We start from the raw sequence: 15,506 nt of genomic DNA on the forward strand, positions 1-15,506 counted from the left end.
GAGGCATCAAGGGATCACAAATTTAGCATTGTAGGGCAGCGCGGAGGGTAAAAATCGTAGAGGGAGACCAAGAGATGAATACACAAAGCAGATTCAGAAGGATGTAGGTTGCAGTAAGTACTGGGAGATGATGAAGATTGCACAGGATAGAGTAGCATGGAGAGCTGCATCAAACCAGTCTCAGGATTGAAGACCACAACAACAACAACATGCGTTTGAAATAGAACTCCAGATATCTTTGCACGTTTCAACAGTTTTATCATCTGAGTTGGGAGGTCAGTAAAAGGATTCAATTATCATTTAAAAGAATGACTTCTGGAGCCCAAAGGAACTATCTACTTTAATTTCGCTACAAGAGAAATTACTTCTAACAGCAATAAACACGCCACCGCCAACTGTGTTTAGCCTATTCTTTCGGAACACCTTAGTTCTTCGAAAGAATTTCGTCTATATCTCCGCCTTTAGCCAGCTTTCAGTGCCTATAATGATTTGAGCATTAGTGCTTTCTATTAGCGCCTGGAGCTCTGATACTTTCCCAACACAGCTACAACAATTTACAACTGTTATGCTGATGGATCCTTCATCTACGTTCGTCCTCTGTTCGGCCTGCTCTCCTTGTGACTGAACCATTTTTCTGTTTTTCCGAGACCCTCTAGCCTAAAAAGCCACCCAGTAAACGACACACAACCGCTGCTACTCATGTAGCCACCTCCTGTATGTAGTGGACTCCTGACTATTTAGCAGAACCCGAAACTCAACCAGACTACGACGCAAGTCGGGGAATCTGCAGCTTACACAGTCGCAGAACCGTCTGAGCCTATGATTCTGAACCTCCACTCAGCTCTGTACCTAAAGTCCGCAATCGATCCTGTCGACTGTGCTGAAAATGGCTAGCTCTGCTTTCATCTCGCAAGCAACACTGGCAGCCTCTACCACTTTGTTAGCCGCTCGAAACCACAGAGAATCTCCTCCGATCCAAAGCGACACACGTCATTGGGACCTACGTGAGCCACTTCCTGCAGTTGCTGCACCCTGTGCTCTTCATGGCATCCGGAAGGACCCGTTCCATGTTTGGACTGACTCCACCCGATATGCACACGGGTTGCACATTGGCTTTCTTATCCTTATTCGCAGTCATGTCCCTAAGGGGCCCCATAATGAGCCTAACGTTGGAGCTCCGAACTATCAATAATTCTACCCTAAGCTTTAGCCAGCTTTCAGTGCCTATAACGATTTGAGCATCAGTGTTTTCTATTAGCGCTTAGAGCTCTGGTACTTTCCCAACACAGCTACGACAATTTACAACTGTTATGCTGATGGTTACTTTAACTATGTTCCTCCTGAGTTCGGCCTGCACCCTTTGGGACTGAAGCCCTTCTTGTGTTTTCCCGAGACCCTAAAAAACCTAAAAAAAACCACTCAGTCCACGCCACACAGCCCCTGCTACCCGTGTAGCCTACACAGCCGCAGAATCGTCTGTGCCTCTGATTCAGACCCTCCACACGGCTTTGTACCAGAGATTCGCTTTCGGTCCTGTCGATTGTGCTGCAAATGGTCAACTCTGCTTTCATCTGGCAAGCAAGACTGGCAGCCTTTACCACTTTTGTTAGCCACTCGAAACCAGAGAGAATCTCTTCTGATCCAAAGTGACACAGATAATTGGTACCGACGTGAGCAGCCACCTGCAGTTGGCTGCATCCTGTGCTCTTCATGGGAACCGGGAGGACCTGTTCCGCATCTGGAATGACTTCACCCGGTATGCACACGCAGTGCACATTGGTTTTCTTTCCCTTCTTGACTGCCATGTCCCTAAGGGGCCCCACAACGCGCCTAACTTTGAAGCTCCCAGTTATTAATAATCCCACCTTGTGTGACTGTCCGGATCTCAGCGACAGTGTCAGCCGCAGACAGCATCTGGAACCTGTTTGTCAGAGAAACCGGGGAGGCCTTACGTATGGCCGCCTGGGAAGTCTTTCGCTGCCTGGTACGCCACAGAGCGACCTCTCACTGGACCACAGGTGAAGGGTCAACCTCAGTGCGAACAGTAACTGGACTGGCCACCGGTGAGGACCGATCGGAGGACTCGGCTGTGCTGGACGTCCGTTAGATCCCCACGGCCACCTCACAACAGTGGTGCCCTTCCACTGCAGCTTCAAGCTGTGTAACCGAAGCCATCACAGCCTGAACTGAGAGCGAAGTGTCACAAACTCGTCTGGCATCCACACACAGCAATCGCAGTCCCTATCCATACCATGGAAAACTACACTACCCAGATAAATGGACTATCGGCACGAACTGCGGAATTCTACTGCAGACGTTGACGAAAACTATTAAGTTAACTAAATTCGAGAATGACGTCAAATTCTTTACCTCCCCAGCTTCTCTGTGATATAGAATATATATACAGGTAGGTCAGCTAACTGATAAAATAAGCATAGGTATATTGAAGAGAACGGATTAATAAATTTGAAGCGCGAGCCGATATTCGTTTGTTCGCTTTATATATATATATATATATTAACGACTTGCCACTGTGTATTCATGAAGATGCAAAGTTAGTTCTTTTTGCTGATGATACAAGTATAGTAATCACACCCAAGAAGCAAGAATCAGCTGAAGAAATTGTAAATAATGTCTTTCAGAAAGTTATTAAGTGCTTCTCTGCAAATAGACTCTCACCAAATTTTGAGAAAACACAGTTTATACAATTCTGTACAGTAAATGGCATAACACCATTGATAAATATAGACTATCAACGGAAGTCTGTTGCTAAGGCAGAATACTCAAAATTGCTGCGTGTATGCATTGATGAGAAATTGAACTGGAAAAAAAACACGTCAATGATCTGCTGAAACGATTAGGTTCAGCTACTTATGCTGTTAGTGTTATTGCAATTTCTGGTGATAAACATATCAGTAAATTAGCCTACTATGCCTGTTTTTATTCAGTTCTTTCATATGGCATCATATTTTGGGGCAATTCGTCATTAAGAGAGAAAGTATTCATTGCACAAAAGCGTATAATCAGAATAATAGCTGGAGTCCACCAAAGATCACCTTGCAGACATTTATATAAGGAACTCAGAATATTCACAGTACCTTCGCAATACACATATTCACTTATGAAATTTATCATTAATAACCCATCCCAGTTCAAAAACAACAGCGAAGTGCATAGCTAGAACACTAGGAGAAAGGATGATATACACTATTCTGAATTAAATCTCACATTGGCACAGAAATGGGTGAATTATGCTGCCACAAAAATCTTTGCTCATTTGCCAAATAGTATTAAAAGTCTGACAGGTAGCCAACCAACATTTAAAAGCAAATTAAAAGAATTTCTGAATGACAACTCCTTCTACTCAATACATGAATTCTTAGATATGAAGTAACTGTAAAAAAAATTAATTCATTATTTTATGTAAAGAAATATTATGTTAAAGTGACATGTTCCATATCATTACGAAATGTCGTATTCTTGACCTGGAACAAGGATTAATGTATGTATGTATGTACAGTTGAATTAAAAATCATGAAAGTAGTCTGTAGACATTGAAGAGACCTGGATACCCCATAAGGTTTCATAGGGATTATATATTGCTAAGACAGAGATTTGGAACCAGATGATAAATTTTAAGACATTTTCAGGGTTTGGGCTCAGATCACAATTTAGTGTTATGAACTGTAAGATTAACAATAACGAAACTGAGTAAAGTGGCAGATTACAGAGATCGGACCTTAAGTAGGAAGAACCAGAGGTTCTTAAGAGTTTCGGAGAGAACATCAAGCAACAACTGATGAAAACGGGGGAATGGAATACTGTAGAATACGAATGTGTAGCTTATAGAGACGAAATATTGCAGGCAGCAGAGGATCAAACAGGTAAAAAGACAAGGCCGAGTAGAAATCCGCAGATAACAGAGGTTGTATTAAATTTAATAGCTGAAAGGAGAACATATAAAAATGCAGCAAACGAAGCATACGAAAGGGAATACAAACGTTAAAAAAATGAGAATGACAGGAAGTCCAAAAGGGCTAAGCCCGAATGTAAGGATTTAGAAGCATATTTCACTAGGAAAAGATAGATACCAACCATAGGAGAATCAAAGACTCCTTTGTAGAAAAGAGAAGCAACTGTATGAGTATCAAGAGCGCAGATGTAAAACCAGTCTTAAGCAAGGCAGAAGAATCCGAAAGGTGGAAGGAGTATATAGAGGATGTATGTTAGGGAGATGAACTTGAAGGCAATATTGTAGAAGTGGAAGAAGTCGTAGTTGAAGATGAGATGGGAGATATGATATTGCGAGAAGAATTTGACAGAACACTGGAAGACCCAACGACATTCCGTCGTAACTACTGATAGCCTTAGGAGAGCTGGCTGTAACAAAACCCTTCAATACAGTGCGCAAGATATATGAGACAGGCGAGATACCCTCATACTTCAAGAAGAATGTAATTGCAAAAGAATGAAGAAACTGTTAGATGTCGACCTCAGGGAAGAATGGTTTGGATTCCAGAGAACTGTAGGAAAACAATGCTGACACAATGCTGACACTATGACTTATTTTAGAAAATACGTTAAGGTATGGCTAAACAACGTTTATAACGTCTGTAGACTGAAAGAAAGCTTGTGACAATGTTCATTGGAATACTCTGTCTATTTTAAATTCTGAAAGTAGTAGGGGTAAAACACAGGGAACGAAAAATTATTTACAACTTGCACAGAAATCAGATGACAGGTATAACAATCGAGAGGCATGAAAGGGAATCAGTGGTTGAGAAGGGAACGAGACGGGTTGTAGCTTATCCCCCACGTTATTCAGTATGTACACTGAGCAAGCAGAAAAGGAAACCAAAGAAACATTTGGAGTAGGAATTAAAGTTCAGGCAGACGAAATAAAAACTTTGAGAACTTCCAGCATGATGAAATAGCTGTGGGTCAGCAACTTTTGTTAATTCGTACAATGAAAAAACCAGTCCAAAGGGGTAAACTTATCTTTTTTATAAAGTCGATGACTAGTGATGGGTCTCGACCCGAAACTAACCTGCAAATTGTCAGAGTGAGCAATGGACTTGGAAGAGGTACGGAATGAACAGTGTCTTGAAAGGCGGATATACCATGAACATCAACAAAAGCTAAAGAAGAACAAAGGTATGTAGTATAATTAAATCAGGTGGTTTTGAGGGAATTAGATTAGGGGACGAGACACTCAGAGTTGTAGATCAGTTTTGTTACTTTCTAAACGAAACTTTGATAACGGCCGGGGTAGTGAGGATATAAAACGTAGACTGGCAATGGCAAGCAAATCGTTTCCGAAAAAGAGAAATTTGTTCAAATGGCTCTAAGCACAATGGGACTTAACATCTACAGTCATCAGTCCTCTAGACTTAGAGCTACCTAAACCTAACAAACCTAAGGACATCACACACATATATTCCCGAGGCAGAATTCGAACCTGCGACCGTAGCAGCAGCGCGGTTCCGGACTGAAACGCCTATTTTTGTATCATCGACTGTAGATGTAAGTGTTAGGAAGTTTTTTCTACAAGTATTTGTATCGAGTGTAGCCGTGTATGGAAGTGAAACAAGGACGATACACAGTTTAGTCATGAAGAGAATAGAATTTTTTGAAATGTGATGCTTAAGATTTGTTAGGTTGGTTACGTAACTGACGAGACAGTACTGATTAGAACTGGGGAGATACGAAATCTGTGGCACTACGTGACTAGAAGAAGAGATCGGTTGCTATGACACATCCTGGGACATCAAGGGTCGCCAATTTGGTACTGGAGGGAAGTGTGTGGAGTAGGGTGTCCATTACATTTCCATTGAAAAAGGGGACATTTAAAATAAATTGGAGAAAAACCTGGGACAATGAAGAAAAAAAGGGACATAAATATTGTATTGACTAAATTTAATACACATAGAAGTTTACCTTTACAACGCGCACTCAGATGATCCCAAATCACTTTTTACAGTTATTCTGCGACACTATCACCATACTTTTCACTTTCATGTACTTTATCAAGAAGTGCATTTTCGTTTGAAATTGTATCATAAAAGTCAGTACACGATACACCATTAAAGTGTATTTTAACAATGAGCAAGGCCCTCACTGTTTCAACTTTCATTCTGTTTTTTTCATCTGACCACAAAGAGTTCACTAACGAAAACACACGTCCCACAGCAGCATTTGACCCAGGAATCGCCAGACAAAACTCCACAAAATGAATCATGTTTTTCATGTTAATGTTTTTACTTTTGAAATAAGCAAATATTTTACACCACGTTGCACTAACACTTTCTTTGTCTCCTTCTTCCCTTTTTATGAAGTTCTGTGGACATGAAAATTCATCGAACAGTTCGTCATAATCAACAGGAAAATTTGGTATGATACATTTAACAAAAACACAACAGTCCTGAATATCCTTCCATTGTAGCTTCTCCTTTTCAGAATTAACCCAGTCAAATGCTTTAAAAGGTGTGAGAAATGGTAAACACTATTCTTTAATGTATTCAGTGCAAGAGTCATAGAAGTTGTCAGCATAAATATGAATTTGTTCTACAGTAATTTCACCCTCTTCTACTAGCTTTCTTAGAGTCTCATGTACAAAGGATGTGAGAAATCTTTCAGATTTTCTACATTGTAATTTGCCCAATAATTTGTTTATTTCTTGATAAACTTCCACTATTGTGATTTCTTGTTTCTCAATACATTTAATTGTTGTGGAGAAAGGTTTTAGCTGGCTAACAAGAAAATGTAGAACAACAACAGACACAGGGTTATCAAAGAATTGTTTAAGGATAACAGGACACTTATCAAGGGAAATGAAATATGATTTCAAAGCAGGAAAAATCTCTACAATTCTTTCCAATGCTGGTAGCAGAGATAGCCACTTTGTCTTACTGTGCCCAAGTACAGTTTTGTATTCAGTTTCAGTAAACTTCGAGAATGGCTTCAGAGATTCAACCCGTACTGTATATACATTGAAATGCTGGTAGATTTTGTTTACAATTAATTGGCAGTCGATGGGTAGGCAATCTGAGCCAGTTTGTAAGGAATTGTGCACCACATGTGCTGGACAGCCAACACCTACTATATTATACACTGTGTTCCGTTGCAGTTTATAGAACAAATTGTTTTTCCTTTCCTCTGCTTACCACCAAAATTGGTGTTAGTGCTGTCTGCAGAAACTGCAATCACCTTTCCCTCAAGATCATATTTCTTTAAAACCTCCAGCACATAATTCTGAAGTAAATCTGAAGTTTCTGCAGCTAAATTAACCAGTTCGAGCACTTCCACCGTGATGCCATTTTCAGGGTGAAAATACCTGATAAGTAGAGGAACCAACTTCAAATCCAGATTATTCGATGTATCAATCATTACAGAAATAAATCGAGCACTTTTCAGTTCATTAAAAACCTGGTGAGCTGCATACGGTGCAATCATAGTTTAAATGATTGCATTACATTTTGTGTGTCCACGTGTGAATTTAGGATTGAAAAGTTTTTTAACAGCTGCTGTAGTACAGTCCATTGACTTAAAGCTATGGTAATGCATTGCACTGTGTTATGCAAACGTAGCTTCTTGTGCTACCAACTGCCTATCCATTTCTGTTACTGATTTGAAGTTTACACAGTAGTCACTCACGCATTTATTTGCTCTCTTCATTTCATCACTCATGGGATGTTTCTTCGTCTTAATGTGATTCACAATGTCAGACCTTTCACCATGACCAATAGCATATTTTGATCTGCACAACGTATATTCTACAGAGTCTCCCCTACCAGTGATAAAAGGAAACTCGCTTTTTATATTGCTGTTAAAATTACACTTTCGTTTCGGCATAATGAAATAGTGATTGCACGGTGCAAAACATTAACAGTGTGGTGACGAAAGCCAGAGAGCAGGTATCAGTGGTGTAGAGTAGCTCTTGACCGACAGGACGGATTTAGTGGAACGATTTAGAAGAGAAGAATCTTCGTTGTTGTTCGTTAGCTATAGTGCGTTTAAAATTATTTTCGATTTTTGACAGTTCGGTACATGTTTGGGGTATGCTGAAAGTCATCACACGCTTCCTAGCGTAAATAATTGCGCCGTTAATAGCAAGTCAAACAACCAGTAGCGTAAAATACTCTAGCCAAGCGGAATCATAAAAAGAGGGGACATTTGAGCGTCCCCAAAAAAACTTTCTGGACGGTGGGACATTTTGGTAAAAAACGGGACTGTCCCGGGAAAAACGGGACGAATGGACACCCTAGTGTGGAGTGAAAATTGTAGAGGGGGACCAAGAAATAAATACAGTTAGCAGATTCAGAAGGATGTAATTTGCAGAAGTTACTCGGAGACGAAGAGACTCACAAAGGATAGAGTAGAATGAAGAGCTGCATCAAACCAGTAACAGTAACAAATCGAAAAGGTGTAACCGCATGTTTTACACTTTATAGGCAGTTGGTCTTGCTTCATGCAATTCGCGTGATAACGCAAGTAATTGACTGAAATGCAGCTTGCACATTGTCGACTCATGTTTGAGATACAGGGAGAAGCCCACTTCGAGGAACGTCTATGACGCTGCCTGTTCCTTCTAAATTTTGGAACCAACTCATTATGCTAGTTTTGTCGGTAGTACCCTCTCACGCTGGCGATGAAAATTCCACTCGTCACAGATTTCGATTCTGCATACCATGTAACAGCACGCGATTTCTCTTTATCTGTCGCCATTTTAATGCACTCCAAGTCAATTCTGCAACAAAGGGCAGCTTCTATACTTGTGCCACATACCACAATGCTCTATCCCAAATAGTTTCCAAGACGTGATTTTGAAATAATAGAGGGACTTCATAGACACTGTACTGCGTTCCCCATACCATGGAACTATCGTACTTGATATCTGTCTCTGCAGTCGTCGTAGCCCTTCATTACCATGCTGCACTTTCCGAAAGACAGTCCCACCCTCTTTCAGAAGATCAATGATCGCAGTGGCTGGTAGAAGCGGGCTTTGAGCTGCATTTACAGCCGTTCTTCTCCTGACGATGAATCTGGAGTTAATTTCCCAAAGATTGAGTGGTAATTCACAACTGATAAGGGTCGTGCAATCGTGTAAGAAATGCTTTGTGTTAATCTGGTCACTTCAGAACTATAGACAGACAGACGTACTATTACAGAACAAAAACAATAAAAAACAGAGAATGATGCAACAGAGAATGATGCCTGGACTTTAGAATTAAGTAAATCACATTGCAACTCTTTCTTTAACAAACACAGATTGTTCTAGAAAGCATGGTTTTGTGAAAAGGAAATAAATAATGGATCAATAACCTTCTATTCATAACAAATAGCTGGTAGCTCTATAAGATTAATGGACATTTGTTCACATCAATGTATTAAAATATTTTGTATTTGTATAAGGAAAGTAATTAAAATTTAATATAAGTGGATTAAGAATGTCTGTGTAGCGAACATTTGTCCTCAAAACTCGGCAGAAACACCTGCAGCCTGACGTGTTCGATATAAAGGCTAATCCTTGTTTGCGGAAGAGGATGAGAAGCAGGTTACAGATTTGAGCGCTGTTTCCTCGTTGATGGGAAATTGGTAGCAAGTGCTTCGTTAAGGAGAGAACTGTTTATCAAGTCTCCTTGGAATAACGAAGAAGTCGGAAACCACTTAAAGCTCAGGAATATATTTTGTCTTAGTACTTAAAAATTAGTGAATATAATAATTATAGTGCTCCTGTTCGCTTTGTATTCGGGTTTTAATTTACCAACAATTAAGAACGTCTCCTGAAAAGATCTTTATTCGGCGAGCATATTCTCCTTTTGCTTCCTTTCCCTTTCCTCTCTTATTTACGAAATTTATACCTTCATTACCGGAAAGAAAGAACTTCATTATTTACATTGACGATCAAAGTGAATTCTAGAATAACAAAGTACACTCATTCTGGAAAGTACACCATATTTGGCAGAAGAAAAAGGGAACCTTAATGTAGTTTTGTTGAGTTTCACTTCTGCTGCACATAAATAAAATGCTCTGCAGAAATACATATATTACAGAAAATAAATATTATTCTATGGTATTAGGCCAGACTTTTGAACAGCGTTGTATATCTTTGACTTGGATGCGATTGTCAAGATAAACACAGATTAGATTCGGAAAGCACACAAAGAATACTTCTTACTTCGATCAGGAAAGAATAACAGGTACATAGTTCCATATCGTCACTGGTGATAACAGAGCATACTGATGCTTAAATGTTTTGCACAGTTAAACGTTTTTGTTACACATAAACGTATTAGAAAATTTAATTTTTGAGAACGTTTCTCGTGGAACAGTGTCATTTGTGGAGCCATGATACCTGCTCCGTTCACAGTCGCGGCCTACTATCATGGTCTAGTAAGGTCTGAAGATGGTCACAGTTTGACCGAGACTGGTTATCACTGCCAATAAATATTTTATTGCGGTGAAGACAGTTTGTCACGCAATTTTAAAACATTAGAAAATGTTGTGTGTGTGTGTGTTCTGGTGCTACCTGGTTTGTTGCCAGATCTTCCCAAACTCTCCCTTGGCCCTTTCTTCTTCGTCCTCTTCAAGGATGATTTAAAACCCCGCTATAACCAAATTCCCCCCTCCCTGGCAGACAGTAGAATCAATTGAAACAAAAGGAGTTCTTGTGTTTAAAAATCCAGACCACTGACAATGGCCGCAGAATTGTTTGAATTAAATGACTGCCAACATCCTGTCTAACTCAATGAATGTAGACCTCCCTCCTGCTCCCCAAAGGTCAAAGAGTCATGGGTTAATCCAAGACGGCTGATGCAAGAAAGTGGAACTAGCCCACCTGCAGATGGTGGGCAAAGCATTATGATAAGTGAAGGTGGCAAACATAAGAGAATGAACACAACCTGCATGGCTGACAACTTAAGTAATGTTGCTCGCTGCAACTCCCACAGCAGTTAACCATGTAAAGTTAAACATATATTACACTGCCTCAAGACCACTATGCAGGCTTCAAATCTGTTGGAATAAATTAATGGTCGAGATCATGTCAGAGCCAGTCAGTGAAACCAAATTTCCTTCTGTCCTCACATGTAGGACAGCTGTAGTAAGTAACCATGTCATATGTGCAGGGCCGCTCCAGATGTGGTGTGCAGATGATGTTCAAATGGCCCTAAGCACTATGGGACTTAACATCTGAGGTCATCAGTCCACTAGACTTAAAACTACTTAAACCTAACTAACCTAAGGACATCACACACATCAATGCCCAAGGCAGGATTCGAACCCGCGACCGTAGCGGCAGCGCAGTTCCGGACTGAAACGCATAGAACCGCTCGGCCACAGCGGCCGGCTGCAGATGATGTTAGGACATTATTGAAGTCGCGCGGAGTGGCTGTGCGATGTGAGGCGCCATGTCACGGATTGAGCGGCCCCTCCGGTCGGAGGTTCGAGTCCTGCCTCGGGCGCGTGCGTGTATTCTTCTTAGCATAAATTAGTTTAAGTAGTGTATAAGTGTAGGGTCCGATGACCTCAGCAATTTGGTCCCTTAGGAATTCACACACATTTGAACATTTTGACGTTATTAGCAAACAATGATGTCATGTTTATTATAAACATTTAAGGCCTCACCATACCGTGTGGTTTCGACACATAAGCTGTTTCAGTGCCCTGTAGGTGCCAAGTCACAGACCTCTGTGTGCCATGGGGAAAATGGACACGGCTTTGGGTGTGCTCTGGCCCCACGCCAATCCAGCCCAGATGAGCTGCTGACACCGTGTGTGTTTGTGTCTGTGGCAACACAGCCTCCACCCACTTCATTTTTTACGCACAGAAGCAGACGGATTTTTCAGATGTTATAATTTTTATTGCATCTGCTGCAGACAGTAGTGTAAGTGTCCTAGGATGGTGGGGAAGAGGATATGGCTGGGAGAACTTCTTTAGCATTGTTATATTAGCCCGCTTAATATTAATCTACTGCATTGTTGAGTAACTCACTTATTCAACTGGTTAATTTATAATTATGCCGCACCACAAAAATAATTTTTGATAGATAGGTCTTCATTTCTGTTCAATGGTTACTCATATTTAGCAAAATTCAGTCTTGTGTCATAAGACGACACAACATCCTTTGATCTATAAAACTCAAAAACGGCCCTCTTCACATTCATCAGCAAATAGAAGAAAATGCAATGTGACTGAACTCTCATAAAGGATCAGGGATGCTCGTAAGTGCATGAGTTGTAATTTAGATCATGTTTTCTCCACAGTTTATTCTTGAGTCATATTCCAATATGACCCAAGAATTGCCTGTCACGTATTTTACACTTGATAAACTGTGCAGAAAACATTGATCTCAATTACAACTCATGTACTTACGAGCATTCCTAATCCTTGGCCAGAACAAACTGTTTTCAAAATTACTCGCTCCACTGTGTGTTAGGGTATCAAAATAAATGCTTCTGCGTCAGTGCGGTCGGTTAGAGCCACTTGCTTATGACTAGATATTGTGTTCATTGTGTAGGACTGCCATCGGTGACCGTTCGCTAGTCCGATGGAAGAGCTAAATAATTTTGTAAATATTTCATTCTCTAACAGAAGGGTAGAGAAAGCTATTTGACATCTACTCACTGCAATATCAGTTCATGCCAGCCACTCAAAGAGAGCTGGGCAAGTGACAGAGGTGTCCTCTGTCGGGGGTAAAAAGGGACTAGCAGTTCTGGCATTCGTTCGTAGCTGTGGGAAAACATCTGAAAACTTTGATCGGGACCAGGGGTGGGGAAGGGAGAGAATTGTAGATAATTTTACTTTGATACATGGAAGGGAATTGAGAGGTCTGGTATTTGCCAATAAACTGAAACTTTAATTGGAACCCTGAGAGGAGCGGCGAGGGGAAGGGAAACGGAGCTAACAATACGTCACTGGATCAAATATTAACCCCTAGTGTGTATTTGTATCATCAAGTGTGAGAAACAGAATAAAATAGGAAACGCTCACTTCACCGAATGTACAATCTTTGTTGGAATCGACTGTCATGGCAGAATTGTCCGCTAAATAGATAATGTATCTGAAAGGATATTCTGCTCTTTTTTGAGCAGAAGCAGACGAACAGATACGTGTCAAGTATTGCAACATTTTAAAGTTAAACGACAGTTTACTTAACTATTTAGAAAATATTGAAGTAGTGTGGTGTGAATATTACTGAAGCATAGGGTGATAAATCACGATTCTTGAATACTGACATAATTTATTTGCAGAAAGTTGGAAAAACTGGTATACGCCTATCCTGCAGAAATTCAGTTTTGATTCGAGAGAAAATCTAAGAATGTGCTTTATAATAAAGACAATATGATTTATCTCAGAAGATAGACAGAAGAAAGACAAACTTATTTCCATATCATTCCTAGATATAAAGAAACTTTTTGATAATGTTTGCTGGAGTGCACTCATTGAAATCCTGTGGGTAACATGGCTAAGAGTCGAAGGACATGGAAGACATAATTGAGAAGGGCGTAGACAAGTTCATAACTTATTCCCGATGTTATTTAATCTGTACATTGAGCAATCAGTAAAGGAAGCTGCTACATAGCTCTCCATCATAACAGCACTGCACTGTGGGTGGACTGTTCCGCAAGGCGCAGGAGCTACTTTGCTGACCAACACCCCTATACAGTCCACCAGACTTTTACTTCTTTTCATTTAAAAGACAGGGACTTAATTGTGAACTACTGCTTGTATGAGTAAAGCTCCAAAGAAGGAGGGCTGAAGTTGAGCTCTGCCTTAGTATCGCTGTGCAACAATTGGCATGGGCCACTTCAACTGGCGACGGGTTTTCTTTCTGTGGACTCAGTTTTCAGACTTGTGATACACCCAGGTATTTCTTGATCTGATTCCCATGTTTTTATTGGGATAACATTTCTTTTTCGTTCCAGTATGCCAATGCCCACGGAATTGACCACTAATTGACTCCTCCAACACATGCAACAGGCTCAAGAGTTGATGTTAGAAAAGATGACTGCCGTCACTACCGTGTCACTGGGAATCTCCAAATCATTGTCTCGCTTCGACTCATTGATAAAGGAATTCTGGAAGGCACCCCCGCCGTTCCAAGCGTTTGGTGAAAGGTGGAGTAGTGAGAGAACTACGTGGCCCTTCTTGGAAAGCATAGGCCACAGGATGTTAGGTGACGAGCAGAAGATTATCACATATTCTAGCGGCTCGTTCCTGAGCCAAACCTTGTGCTCTATCCTATAGATGTTTATAATCCTGAATGAGATTTTTACTCTGCAGCGGAGTGTGAGCTGATATGAAACTTCCTGGCAGATTAAAACTGTGTGCCGGACCGAGACTCGAACTCGGGACCTTTGCCTTTCGCGGGCAGAGCTTCAGTAAAGTTTGGAAGGTAGGAGACGGGGTACTGGCAGAAGTAAAGCTGTGAGGACGGGGCGTGAGTTGTGCTTGGGTAGCTCGTTGGTAGAGCATTTGCCCGTGAAAGGCAAAGGTACCGAGTTCGAGTCTCGGTCCGGCACACAGTTTTAATCTGCCAGGAAGTTTCGTTTAAAATCCTTTTTGTTGCACTCTTTTGATTCCCAAGTGCATATAGAAGTCACCTGCTACAAGTATTTTAGCTTCCATGAACAAAACGGGCAATCGTATAGGTAGTGGATGTCTCGGTAGCAATGTCTTTCTAGAGATTGCCATTTCCAGTGTTCGAACACCAAGTGAAAACAGAATTGCTAATTAGGGACATAATCTTTGTTCACCCTATGGATGACAGTCGAAGGAACGACCTCTTAAAACTCAACGCCTCATTTTTTGTAACATGCCTTCCCCTTATGAGGACTTTTGAACAGTCTATCAGAACCTCAGCAGCTTTGCAGAACCCATAACAGATATTTGCCACACACCCGACTCATTGGACCCTTCTTGACCCATCCCCCAAGTTGGTCTGATTGACTGACCGCGCCCCCATTAGGTAAAGACGCCACGTGTAAGCAAGGCGCCCAACAACTACCTTCATACAGTAACTATTTTGCAACACATCCGTGCTAGCAGCTACAGCCTGTGAAAAAAAAAATGGACATACAACTGAATTGTGTCGAACACATGAAAGTGATGACGATTGTGTCCGGCTAGACCTCTGAGAATCTAATTTGGACGAAGTTGAATGCGTCGACAGTCCTGCTGTCCTCCATGTCCAGGCCTTCATCCCAATCTCCATCAACTTATTCACAACAGAAGTGGCCACCAGCGTCGTCTCAGTTGCTTTTAAAATTGATGGTAGGACTTCAAATACCATTGTCGATTGGGTAACATGTCGCCGCTTGGGATCCCCTACTGCACAACCATTGTCAAAGCAGCTGAACAACAAATGCAGTCAAGGGCAGATCTGTGAACGGATGCTGCATCAAGCAGTCTCTCAGACAGCCCACATTCTCGTGGTCGATGCAACAACGATAACGGACATTTCGGTACTGCATCTTATCAGTGCCTTTTCTTTCAAGTCCACGATT

The 15,506-nt window shown here is 41.1% G+C and overlaps 1 protein-coding gene across 1 annotated transcript in view; it reads right to left on the reverse strand.

The window, feature by feature from the left end:
• The window catches only part of LOC124606111 (protein transport protein SEC31-like), a 143,313-nt gene that overhangs the window by 113,948 nt on the left and 13,859 nt on the right, over window positions 1–15,506 (reverse strand). The gene's annotated exons all lie outside the window — the stretch shown is intronic.

This window comes from Schistocerca americana, chromosome 3, assembly GCF_021461395.2.
Source record: "Schistocerca americana isolate TAMUIC-IGC-003095 chromosome 3, iqSchAmer2.1, whole genome shotgun sequence".
Taxonomy (NCBI): Eukaryota; Metazoa; Arthropoda; class Insecta; order Orthoptera; family Acrididae; genus Schistocerca; species Schistocerca americana.